General features: G+C 42.9%; 1 long non-coding RNA gene across 3 annotated transcripts; it reads right to left on the bottom strand.

The window, feature by feature from the left end:
• Window positions 1–29: 29 nt before the first annotated feature.
• Window positions 30–7121, bottom strand: LOC116664845. Of its 3 annotated transcripts, XR_004321333.1 has the most exons (4): window positions 6627–7121; window positions 5219–5447; window positions 3026–3301; window positions 30–2287 (listed from the first exon to the last, which is right to left on the bottom strand). It is a non-coding gene; the product is annotated as an uncharacterized LOC116664845 (long non-coding RNA). The 3 variants fall into 3 exon arrangements; XR_004321328.1 differs by lacking the exon at window positions 5219–5447; XR_004321329.1 differs by lacking the exon at window positions 6627–7121 and having other exon boundaries at window positions 5219–6395.
• Window positions 7122–12735: the final 5614 nt, after the last annotated feature.

The raw sequence follows: 12735 nt of genomic DNA, 5'->3' as shown, positions 1-12735 counted from the left end.
ATAATGAACTATAGGGCCTTCAGCTTCAGAGTATTGGAGACAATTAGTTGGAGTCAAAAACAAAATCACAGAAAAAATCAGCACATCACTGTAAGGTCCAGGCAGGTCAGTGCTGACGCGGGCAACACCAACAGCAGGCCCCATAGGGGTGTCCCCAGGAGCAGAGATCAGCCAAGGTGGGATGAGTCACAGGATTTCAGAACAACCTGAGGATCAGTGGGACTTAGGTGGTTGCAGGCAGGGGGACAATTGTTGTTTCAGGTGTCAAAGGTAAAGTTAGACATTAGTTAAAGCGGTGGACACAGATTTTGTTCAGTAACCACTGACAGTAGGGGAACGAGCTGAGCTCCACCCTGATCTGTGCAGAGCCGACTGGGTGAGTAGGGGTTCAAGTAGAGTCAGGGAAGTGAAAAATCACAAAAAATGGGTAAGAGTGAGCCAGTGTAAATGTAATTAGACAGCCCTGTTTGCCAGCTGTCAGTCTTGACATTAGGATTCTATCCTTCCTGATGATTACATATCGAAGGAACGGCTTTCAGTCCTTAAAAGATAGTCCTCAGTTTGGCTCAAATAAAACTCTTTTCTATTCCTATTATAGATTGTTCAGTATTTCCAATGACAAACCATTACTGACAAATGAGGGAAAATTTGTTTCCTGAGTTAGGAGAGAGGTGGGAAGATGTTTGGTTTTAGGCTTGTATTGACTGCAGTGTTGGAGAGATGACAGGTGGGGAAGTGCAGTGGGTGAGCTGACACTGGAGGCAGATGGGACTGAAGGGCCGGTGGGCACCCTGAGCAGAGCTGCTGTGAACACTCTGGGTTGGGGGCGGTTGGGGGAGGTGAACAGAGAGGCCTGGAGGAACAGTAAACTCAGGGGAAGGAGAAGAGGGAGGAGGCAAAGAAAAAAGGAATCATCTTAAAGGGCTAGTTCATGAGAAAATTGAGGGGTAACAAAGGGAGAGGGAAACAGTTGGAAGGCGGGATGGACAAGGCCGTCGTGGAGCTGGAGCGGGAAGAGTGGGAAGACAGACGTGGAGCAAAGAGTGAGGGCTGTGCTGGGAGCATGGGGGTCTCAAGGTGGGGGCCAGGTCGAGGGGAAAGGCATCTTCCAGGAGGAGAAGCAACACTGACCCTGGAGCTGAAGGCTGAGTTGTGTTGACTAGAGAAAGCCAGCAGGTTTGAATTCAAAATGCACATATTTTTGTGTCCATCCATATGTTTCTCGACCACTGTTTCTGGCCGTTGTTGTAATATACAAAAAACATCTAACCTGAGGGAAACTATATTTCCACATCTTACTTAGTAGACGTACAACACTCAGAAGTCTCAGGAACCCTTGTTTTATGGTGTGTATGCCATTTTGTTCACGTTCCCTCCCACACACTCAAGACAACTTACATCAAGAAAGTCATTTATGTGGCATCACTTAGAACTGCATTTCCTCTGAAATTTCAAATTCCAGTCCACTCCCTTTTCAATCACAACCTCTAAATATTCATCCAGAATGCTCTGCACACCTGCGACCTGCCCCCTAACACCCCTGTCCACCCAGCAGTGCCCTGACCTTTCCTCTACCCACCTCCCTGTCTCAGATGCAGAATCACCTGGCACCTCTGCCCTCCTCTCCCTGGTTCCCGTCCTTCCACCCCAGCAACCCCAGACCATGGGTCATTCCCTCCCTCTAGACTCCTACAACACTTCCAGGGCTGTCAGGAAGCCTAAGTCACAGGCAGACAGCATCAGTACACACGGTGATATCCAGCTGTGAGCAGAGTCCTTGGTGCTGAGTGACGGGCCTCCACTTGTCCTGGACCTGCTCCCTCTCCCAGGCTCTTCACCAGCCATGCTAAATCTCCCCCCTGCCCAAGGCCTGTCCTCCTCACTTAGCTGATGACTTCACCTCCTGCCCCACAGAGAAAGAAGACATCACACACATGTCAACGTCTTACCCCGCATGTGCTTCCTCTTCAGGAATTCCCCAGGCTGGCCAACCCTCTCCGCTCCCTCTGTAGACACACTGACGGCAAGGTCCGGGTGAGGGAGAGGCAAGTGAGGCACTCATTTTGGGCACAAAGTTTAAGAAGGCATAGAAAAGAGCAGTAATCAAAATAAATAATATTTTAAAGAAAACCTTTTTTTAAAGTAATGCAAAAACTCCTTGATGAACAAAATCTCAAAATTTTACATAGACACGGGATCCATCTCTGCACTTAGCCAGCCTGAGTCCCCTCACCCTAATCCCATCCTGCTGCTGGTGGCCCACTGGTGCTGGAAATCAGTCGTGACTCTGCATTCATAAACACATAATGGGAACAAAGTTTTACCAAGAAACATTTACAGTTCCTATATGCAATCCATATTTTCATTTAAAAAAATTCTGATGGTAACCCACTAAACGGATTCCAGAAACCAGAGTGGAGACTTGCAATTTGAAGAAATCACCAGTAGGGGGATCCAAAGTTCTCTCCTACTGTAAAGTAATCATCTCAGCTTTTCGTCATGGCCAAAACAAAAACAAACCCCAAAGTTCCATAAAGGAGATACTATAATCCAAAGAAAAATTAGGGGACTAGAATTAGAAGATGTTATATGACTGTCAGAAAAAAAAAAACTAAGTCATTTGATCATTCCATTCTGACTCCAGGTTCCTCCTTGTTGGGGAAATGCAGTATTGTCATGAAACCTGCCCCTCTGTCCTGATACGGGACATACACTCTATGGAAATGCGCTCAAACTTCAGGTCTCTTATTCTAGTCTGAACAGTTTCATATAAATTAGGGAAAAGGACTGGGGTTTTCATTAAAAAAATCAATCTGATACTCAAAATACTTCATGAATCATCAGTATTAAAGATGAAAGTGGCAGGTTTAAAAGCTACGACCTTGAGCTGATGAGGATTCTCTTGGAAGCCACAGTAAAAATCAGTTGTACTACTTTGTATTTTATATTTTTAACCTTTCAAGTCTCACAGAGGACAATTTTTGGCTCTTGTCCGGATGGCAAAAGAAAGAAAGATAAAATTTACCTGCAAATTCTTAATGCTACGTTGATTTCCACATTCTAAGTCTTGTCTTTTCCTTGCTTCTTCTGATGATCTATATTCCTCATTAAACAAATTTGCCCTGTTAAACCCAGTCCAGGAGCCAAACGGGCATGTTAAAAGAAATCACAAATCATCCAGAATTTACTGGAAAGCTTGTAATTTCAATTTTGCAGACTTTTCTCAGGAAACTCATCATAGCAACTGGTGCTGAGAAGTATTCATGGTTCCCGTTTAATGGTAATTGCTTCCCCTCTGCGCCTAAGAAGGAAGGAACAGCCTGAAGTTTGAATTTATAACCCACATTTCACGTGTGAAAAATTGTGTTCTCTCAGTTGTTATATAATTTGTTAATTCAAATTTGAGGACTTCCAATTTGTTTGTCTCATCTACAAAAGACAGAATGCTACTCAGTCACTGACTCTGGGTGTTTTGTGGCTGTGATGTAAGCTGTGAAACGTTAGCTCACACAAGGGGCAACAATTAGGGACTATTTGGAGTTACCCCTCCACAAAGAATACATTTAGAGAGTTAGTTCTTGATTTCAGTGTTAGTCCGAAGACTTTAAATTTCAACTTAGTGTGGTTGTGGGACAGAGGGGAACTTGGGCTCTGTTACCATTTCTCACTGTTGGCCACGAGACCTACTATGTGTGTTCAGCAACAAAATTCACAACTACTTAAACTAAGTACTATCGTTCTTCACAATTTGCACATGGGAGTAGATTTCCATTCACGGACATAAAAAAATTAAGGCAGTGGAATGCCAAATGAACAAATAGGCAAAGAAAAGTCCTGAGTCTTTACTAAGGAAACTGGTGACACAAGGATTGTACAGCATTATTATATTTTAAAGGAGTTGTGCTAAAAGTCATTTAAAATTCCCAGTAACCAGTATGATGATAACAGAATTTGAAACAAACAACAAAGCTCAAATATAAAGTAGGTCTCGAAGGAGTCAAATATTTGCTTTTCTAAGCTTGGCCCCCCTTATTCGTTCTTGGGGCATATTTGTTTGGGTTCACAGCACTGCTTGCTTTTTAAAATACTGATTCTTGTCAGTTTTATTCTTGCCTACTTAAGAAACAAACTTCTCCTTCTGCCCAGTCTTGCAGCAGTTACTAACATGGTGTGTTTCTTGTGCACCAGCCTCTGTTCTGAATGCTTTACACGTATAGTGACCCTTTAAGCCTCACAACCACCTATGAGGGAGAAATAATCTCCCCATTTTGCAGAAGAAGAAACTGAGGCACTGAGACATGAGGTTAACCATGTAATCGCCATAAATTCCAGACTCGGTGGCAGCTCAGAAGCAGCTGATTGGTTCTAGGTCCTGTCCCTGGGCTCCTCACCTGCCCTTCCTCCCTGACACTGACACAGCTGGAGGAGGGAAATGGGGTGAGGATGGGGAAGGGGATCTGAAGTGGCAACTTTTGCCATCAAGGAGGGAGAAAGAGAGAACAGGGGAGGAAAGGAGATAAAAGGATCGACTACAGTAATCAGCAAGCATGTCTAAAGAGGAACTTTGTCTAGGTAAACCTATCTGCCAACTTACAAGGAGAAGACTCTCTCCCTCCACCCTATTCCCACCCCCAGAAAAGCTGTCTCTCATGTCATTCAGTTATTACAAAGCAAAATGAAAGTGGTTTTTGATTGTGATTGTTTTTTTAAGCACATCACATTTTTCTCAATACTTCCATCTTACTGTGGATGCCACACAGGACATGGCTCAGAACTCACATTATTTCATCCCAGTGCAAAATACACAGTTTTTGCCTCAGAGTATAAAATGCTGTATTTTCAGTCAAATCACAGAAAGTAATAATTTTATAGTCCATAGTTTACAAATCCATTGACATTAGACCACAAATAAGCTGACTCTTGGTTAGTAGGGCCCATATCTGCTCCCTTGCTCTACCCACGCCAGTGAGAAATCCAGAGCCAAAGCAGGCTGATAGTATGTACTGTGTATACGTGCGAATGTTCACACAAGCTTTTATTCCTTCCAGGTTCAAGCTGAGCCATGCCCACCCAGGTTCCCGTGTCAGACTTGCACTTGAAAAACACATAGGATCATATCCTACCCCACGAACTGCAGACTGGTACTCACACCACATGTACACATGCACACATGCACACAAACAAAACTTTACATAATTTTACATACAGATAAACATACCACATGAATAAACAATCTCAAAATAAGGAGATTGGTGAGAGGATCTGAGGCTTTTGGTGGGAGGATGGGAGAGGATGTGGAAGAGAGATGTGGGCGAGCAGGGCAGCCCAGAATGCCTGCCCTGGTGCCCACACTGTGCACCCACACAGGGAAAGAGGGCAGCAGTCTGGGAGGTCCCTTTGTTCATCTGGCAGAATTTCCTAGAGCAGACTGGATCCCCAAGGAAGGCCTTGAAGGAAGAAAAAAGATCAGAAGTTTTTACGGTTCAGAATAAAATACTGTTATTTTATTGGGAGAAAGTGCATGAAGATTTTGAATCAGGTTGAAAATAAACACAGAGAACACTGATAACGGTCACTTGGCCAAAATGAAGATAGTGAACAAGACAGTAGCTGCTTTAAAGGAAGGAAGGTAAGAATTTGATTTGCAGAGCAAACAGGGGATACAGAAACTATTAGGGGAAAAATACGGTGACATTAAGGTGATGGGCTTGAAAATGAGAAGAGTAGCGGGTTGCATGTCAGACTTAGGAGGGAGACATAAGGCAGAGGTAGTACAGGGGAGAAGCATATTTATGGGAAAAACTCAGTGAGGAGAGTGAGTTTTATTAACGGTGGAAAGACAACCAAAACCCAACAGCAAGAGAGCACAGGAATAATCAGGAAATGAGGTTTGATAACAGAATGGCCTAACGCCTGACACACCGAAGTGTAACCACATAGTGCCAGGCTTGGGTGGTTCAGCTTAATCTGCTCTCTCTCAATTCTGCTAGGGAGGAAGCGTCCTCAGAGACCCTGCACAGACCCTGCCCCATGAATTCACACACACCCCATGCTGTGTGTTCTGAAACCAGTGAGCATTAATGCAAGCCTGGGCTGCTAGAGAAATGGGGTGGAATCCTGACCTAGCTTCCTACTGGCCACGGGATCTAAGCAAGTGACCCAACTTCTCTGCGCCCCATGGTAATTCCTGCCTGGAAGGGTGCTGTGAGAACTGACTACAGATGCAATAACACGTGAGAAGTGCTGAGCACAGCGTCTGGCCGCCGTCACAGGCTGTCCACACTGGCCGCAGAAAGCTCCTCTCACTGGCTCAGCCAGTCTTCATGCTCTATCCCTTCATCATCACTATAAAAGGACTTGCTGTGTTTCACGTCTCTGGAGATACATTTTCTGTCATGTACGGAACTATGCTGCAGACTCAGAAGTTGGCTACCCTCCCGTCCTTTACTCATCATTTTCCCTAATGGCCTCTCGTCTTAGGGCCTGGAGCCTGGGCTTAACTTCTTAGCCAGCAGTTTAACGTCAGTCAAGTCACCTACCCAGTGGGATTCCTAATTTCAGCGGTAAACTGGCAAGTATTTTAAAACTGGCTCTCAAGGAATGGAGGGGAAGAGGCGCCGACTTACAGTTTTTGCTGATTTCCTTGGTGTAAATGCTCCCACCGTGGCCAGTTTCAAGCTGCCAAGGTGAAGTCATTTAAGTGAAGCTGGGAAGAAATACGTGCCCTTGGCTCTCCTAAGCAGGTCCTAATTGTTACCCATCAGGGTCCTTGGACTCTTTAATTAATAGAAATTGATAAGTGGCCAGATAAGGAATTCAGGCACGGCTTTATGGGGACTAGAGCTGAAGCAGGAGGGAACAAAAACAAGTGTCAGATGCCCTTGCTCGCTCCCTGAAGGGGGATGATGAGCTGGTTCCTTAAATGGGGTGAGGATAGGGGCGGATTGGTTGGTTGGGCTGGAGGGGTGGTTTAGATGGTCTGCCCAACCCCTTGGTAGCACCTTTTTGTATCTTGTTGTTCATAATCTGTCCCAACTGTACATGCATGTAGTTATTTTTAGTCCCTGATAGTTTCTTGTGTTTTGTTGCTCGAGACTAGACGTTTGTCCAGGTGCAAGCGCTGCAGTAAAGGGTCTCAGGTCCCAGTGTGTCTCATAATGACTCCAGCGCAACGCTGTTTCTTCCTCAGTGAAATGAGAATCAGTACATATTTCTGCTCACAGAATTATTTCTGACTTAATCATTCATTTTTTTCAACAAGTATACTTATTTATTGAGAATCTACTTAGGTCAGAGGCACTATGCTAGGTACTGGGGGAGCTCACCATCAGGAGTTTTGCAGCTCAAATAAAATAATACACGTTAACCCAAAAAACCCCACCTTTTTAATCCTTAAAACTCTATACAGCAACTGCAGGGATTAATTTGAATTAGGTTTAATAAATTGGGTTTACAAAGGACTTCAGATCCTCTGTTCAAAAGAGCTGCATGTATGTAAGCCTATTTTGTCATTATTTAGTATAATAAGGTATTGAAGATCACATCTCTAGAGAGATTTAATAATAATTTGTTTGTATCCCACACATGTTGGAAAAGTATTTGAAATAGTTTTTATATTAAAAAAAAAAGTAGAAATATAGAAGAAATCCAGTGATCAGAGAGACAGAAACTGAGACACAGAAGGAAAGAGTAAGGAACAGGTGGGAGTTCAGCCACTAAGCAAAATTCTTGGGAGTACTTATATTTATCTAATTGTTAAATTAATGCTCAAGAAAAACCATTGGTTCCAACATGTTCATTGTATGGGTTTATAGTGTTTTCTGTTGTTACAGTTTACAGTTTTGGGAATTTATGAAGCAATTACAGAACATCTAATCAAAACAGAAGAAGGATGTAAAACTAAGAACATGATTTCCTAAGCCTGAACCCTCAGGACCTATTCTGTACTGAATGAAACAGGCTTCTGGACAGTTGGCCAGATCAGTCTCCTATACCTTCCCCTGGGCTCCTGCATCGATTCTCACTGTAGCCTGGCGGGCCAACCATCTCTATCCTGGCTCCTCCCGGCACCCAGCCTCCCTGGCTCCCCTTCCAGACTCTGTCCCAGCAGCCTGCATCTCATGAAGCCCCGTGTGTAGCCAGGACTCCTAGCCCCTCATGTTTCCTTCTTCCTGAAACACCCTCCCATCTTCCTGCAAGTGCGTCTTACAGAGGACATTTAGATCTCACCTCCTCCAAGACCTCTGCAGACCACGCTGATTCCTTCTCCTTGCTGTCTTATTGTACATGCAGCCACACATGACCTAGTCAACTGAGGTTATAAATTAACAGAAAGTCCTATGACTTTGACTTCTTTTCTTGTGAGAAATGAAAAGCAAGGAGTGATTAGATCAAGGACCAGGTAGTCAATTTTTCTACAAATAGAAATATATTTACAGAATAATCTTAGAGTGAGGAGGGAATAGTAAAGATGATGTAGTCTTATTTAATCCCCATAATCAGACGTGCCAAAGGCTCTGGAGGTGGAGAAACTGAGGCTCGGGGAGGTGAAGCCGAACTGCCCAACCGTCTGCCCTCAGCACGCGGTACCCTCTCGGCGTCGCACCCGCAGCCCCAGCTCGGCAGCACCGGCCCTGCCACCCCCACTTGCGGGATGACGGGTCCTCTTGGCCTTGGTTTTCTCAAGCGTAAGGTGAGGATGCGAGAAGCTCCTCCGTAGGACTCCTGGGAGGAGCCGGTGAGCGACGCACGTGGAGACAAACAGAGAAGCTTCCGAACCAACCGTGCGGCTGTTGTTTTACACACAGGACGGCGCACCAGCGCGGGGAGGAGGGTGGTGACCCTCCGCTTCCCTCCATGGGTGGCACCTGTCAGCATGTTTTGGCACCACGTTCACTTAGGACCTCATGTCCCTCTGACGGCCCCGTGTTTACTGTCATCAGAACTTTATATGTCCTTCCCCTGGGTGCAGTGGGATGGAGCAGAGCTCAGTGGGGGTCTTCACCCCCTGGGCCTGGGTGCACCCTGTACCGAAGGCTCGGGCTTTCCCACAGAAGTGATGCTGATGCAGTAACTAAGTTCTGTACTATATGGAAGACATAGTGATTAGAAACACAGACCGTTGGGCTGTTTGCCTCATGATTTAGAAAGGATCTATTTAGAAAACAGAAACAGACTCACAGACATAGAAAACAAACTTACGGTTACCATGGGTAGGAGGGGATGGAGGGATAAATTGGGAGTTCAAGATTTGCAGATACTAACTACTATATATAAGATAGATAAACCAGTGCACACTGTATATAGCACAGGGAACTATATTCAACATCTTATAGTAACCTACGATGAAAATGAAAAAGAATATGAAAAGAAATATATATATGTTCTCATATGACTGAAACATTATGCTGTACACCAGAAATTGACACAACATTGTAAACTAACTGTACTTCAGTTAAAAAAAACACTCTAAAATAAAACATAAATAAATTCTTAACTAAAAAGCGTAATGCAGTAGAGGGGTTGTTCCCAATAAAATTAAGTTTTATTTTAAAATAAAGGATTTTATTTAGCTTTTCAAAGTTTGATTTTATTCCCCCAGGGAGGGAGAATGCCTTTCCCTTCACTTTAAACTATAAGATTAAAAACAAACAAACAAAAAAAACAACCTGTGAAGTTTATCATTTTTACTGCTATTGAAATGGTATAAAAGAGAACATATTATTTATGGCTAAAAAACAGAGCTAGGCTAATGTCCACAGCCAGAAGAATAAATATGTATTTTATTAAATAAAATATATTAAATAAATAAAAGATATATTTTCATTTCAGTAAGATAACAGATTGTAAGTTTAAATAATGAATTGATTACAGATGCCCCTATGTGAATCCTGGTAGTAAGATATGAGTCAGTGAAATCTAATCAGAGTGTCATTTCTCTGTGTCAGTGACTTAAAATTAAGGCAGGGCAGAACTAAGGTAGAAACCATTTTATTGTAGGTACAAACACATGAATGATTCAGAAAATTATTCATCTTGGCTATCACAACCACGTGACGTTAACATTAGAGTTGATCTGATAGTACTAGATCTCATCTGCTCAACAAAAATCATAGTTCTACTAAATGATGTCAAACCATTATCTTTTACACAACCATGAATTTTTCCCTGGAAGGGCATTTGTGAAAGAGTACTCGCTGGTCTAGGCATCCTCGCCCTGAGTCCTAGGCCCACATCGACATCTAAAGCTGGGAAACCTTAGGCCAGTGCTGGAACCTCTCTGATGCTCAGTTGCCTTATCTGTGAAATGGAGTCATTTCCGTGCTTCCTGCTTCATAGGGCTGTTATGAGGACAAAATGGATTAGACTGTAAACTGTAAAGTGCTGTCCAAATGTGAGGTAACTTGATTACCATCCTTATCTCTCTTTTGCAGAGGATTTAAGTGTATTTGTTATTTCCGTGTGTGTGATGGACAAACCCATGTGTTACTTTGAGAAATACGTTGTTTGTATCCAGTTACTTTGCAAATCTGCTGACGTGTGGTGTGGATCCCTTGAAACGGCCTCAGCTGTGTGCCAAGAAAATTTTATTCGCTGAAACTGGAATTTGAATTTCATCTAATTCGCACATCATGAAATAGTAGCTTTCTTCTTTTTTTTCTTCAACCATTTAAAAATGTAAACACCATTCTTACCTTATAGGCCATACAAAAACGGGCATTCGGTCCACCCACACAGTTGTATTTGCTGACTCCTGATGGAGAAAACAGGAAGAGGTGGGGGAATTCGGGGTACTGCAAAGAGCAACCTTTTCTTAGTTGCAGAATTGTGTTAAAAAAGAAAGGAAGAAACCTGATGAGGTTAGAGAGAGAAATATGGCAATGGGGAATAGACTATGTGGGGTTCCTTTGGGAGAATTTTGGTTTTTAGGGGTGTGGTGAGGCTTTAGAGGGTTTTGAGCAGAGAAATGCCATGATCTGACTTAGGTTTTAAAATTATGAAGTGCAGATTTAACCCTGGTTTTATCATAGGAAGTGGTTGAACTTGAATGGATGAATTCAAAAATAGGGGAAAATTCCTTTCTGATATTTAATTTTTCTCCCAGCTGTGTGAGCTCAATGAGTTCTTAGCCTAACTAAATAACAGGTGGGGGAACACTTTTAGAGGCTGTCTACATGGATCTCAACTGGGATGAAAAGTTTATTTCTCTCCTTGTTCCAAATGCTTTTCTCTGTTGAATCCAATGCCATAGAAATGCATTTGAATTCCATTTAGATCCTGACTGGTCGCTAAAAAGCTCCAAGTTTGAATACTCACACTGAAAAAAAAAATGTTTTTTCTTTTCTGAGACTAGTTTGTGCAATTCAGCAACGGGAGTGTTTTTATTGCAAGTTCTATAAATGGAAGGGCCATGGCCTATTTTCTGTTTTAGTCACCACTTCCCTGGGCAGATTGTTGGCTGCGGAGATGAGGCTGAGTAAATCATCTTAATGACTCAGTGGAATTGCCTTGTGCTTCTTTCCACACTCACAACTCCTATGTCAAAGGGGGACTGTGAGGAGTAAATGAAGAGTAAGTCACAATTAAGGCAACTAGCACCATGCCTGGCACCAGGTAGATGCTCACTAAATGACCCAGATTCAGGTACTTAACCAGGAGGGAAAGGAAGGAACCCCTTTGCTTCTGGCCATTGTAGTCATGGGCCCCTCTGTCCCACAGCTTCTGCCTTTCATTTCTGGACTAAGCTTTGTGCTAATTCATTTATCCAGATGTTTCCTGCCTCTTTGTGCAAGAAGCATACCGCCCTGTCCCTTTAGTTGTCATTGCCAGGAAGGGACACCTGGGCACCCAGAAGAGGTCTCCTTCTGGAGTCCAGCTTCCCTGCATTCACTCTCATCCAGATTCTTCATTTGGTTGATGTCATCACATTTGAAATTCTTACCTCAGAGCTCTTACCTACAAAACGTCCACACATGAAAATGGTAGCGTTTAAACAAAATGTAAGCGACACCTGGTAGTCCCCCTGTGCGAAATGAATAGGATGAAGCTCTTAGCACAGCACCTGGTTTTGGGTAAGCTTCTACTCACTACTCATTGGTACCATCAAGTGTTTTTTCCTCAAAGAGGAAAACACCTGGGGTTCAGGCCTTCAGAGAGGGAAATAGCATGTCTTTATTTATGTGCTAAAAAGGATCCATAAAAAGTAGTGCATAAAGTGTTTACCTTTCTTTTCAGAAAGGAAATATATATGTGTGTGTGTGTGTGTGTTTATATATATGTGTGTTCATATATATATGAAATCAAAAACAAAAATACAGTTTCCTCACTTTAAAACTATGTGGAAAGAGCTGCTGCTGAAGGAGCAGGATCTAGAGTGGTCCCATGCCGCCATCTAGTGGACATCTAGGGAAAAGACAAATTTAGAGCAAAATAATTGATCTAGTCATGATTTTGTTTTCTAAGTCTGTGGATTCACCAAAGATGTCTTTTTTAATCAGAATAATTTAAATTCCATATTAGACCCACTAGTTAAGAGATTTCATTCAATTTGTTAAAGCAAAACAACAATACTAGTATCTAAACTTTAAGCCCCAAAACTACATTTCCTAAATCATGTAGTAATGAAGGTCTGCTGAGAGGAGAGAGAATGATTCCCAGGTATTATCAGCATGAATTTTCATGGCCCATCAATCCCATCCACGTGGTCCTTCTCTACCAACAAACTGTGTTTACTCT

Source organism: Camelus ferus, chromosome 1 (assembly GCF_009834535.1).
Source record: "Camelus ferus isolate YT-003-E chromosome 1, BCGSAC_Cfer_1.0, whole genome shotgun sequence".
NCBI lineage: Eukaryota > Metazoa > Chordata > Mammalia > Artiodactyla > Camelidae > Camelus > Camelus ferus.
The sequence above is the reverse complement of the archived record's forward strand: the minus strand, read 5'-3'. Positions and strand labels throughout refer to the sequence as shown.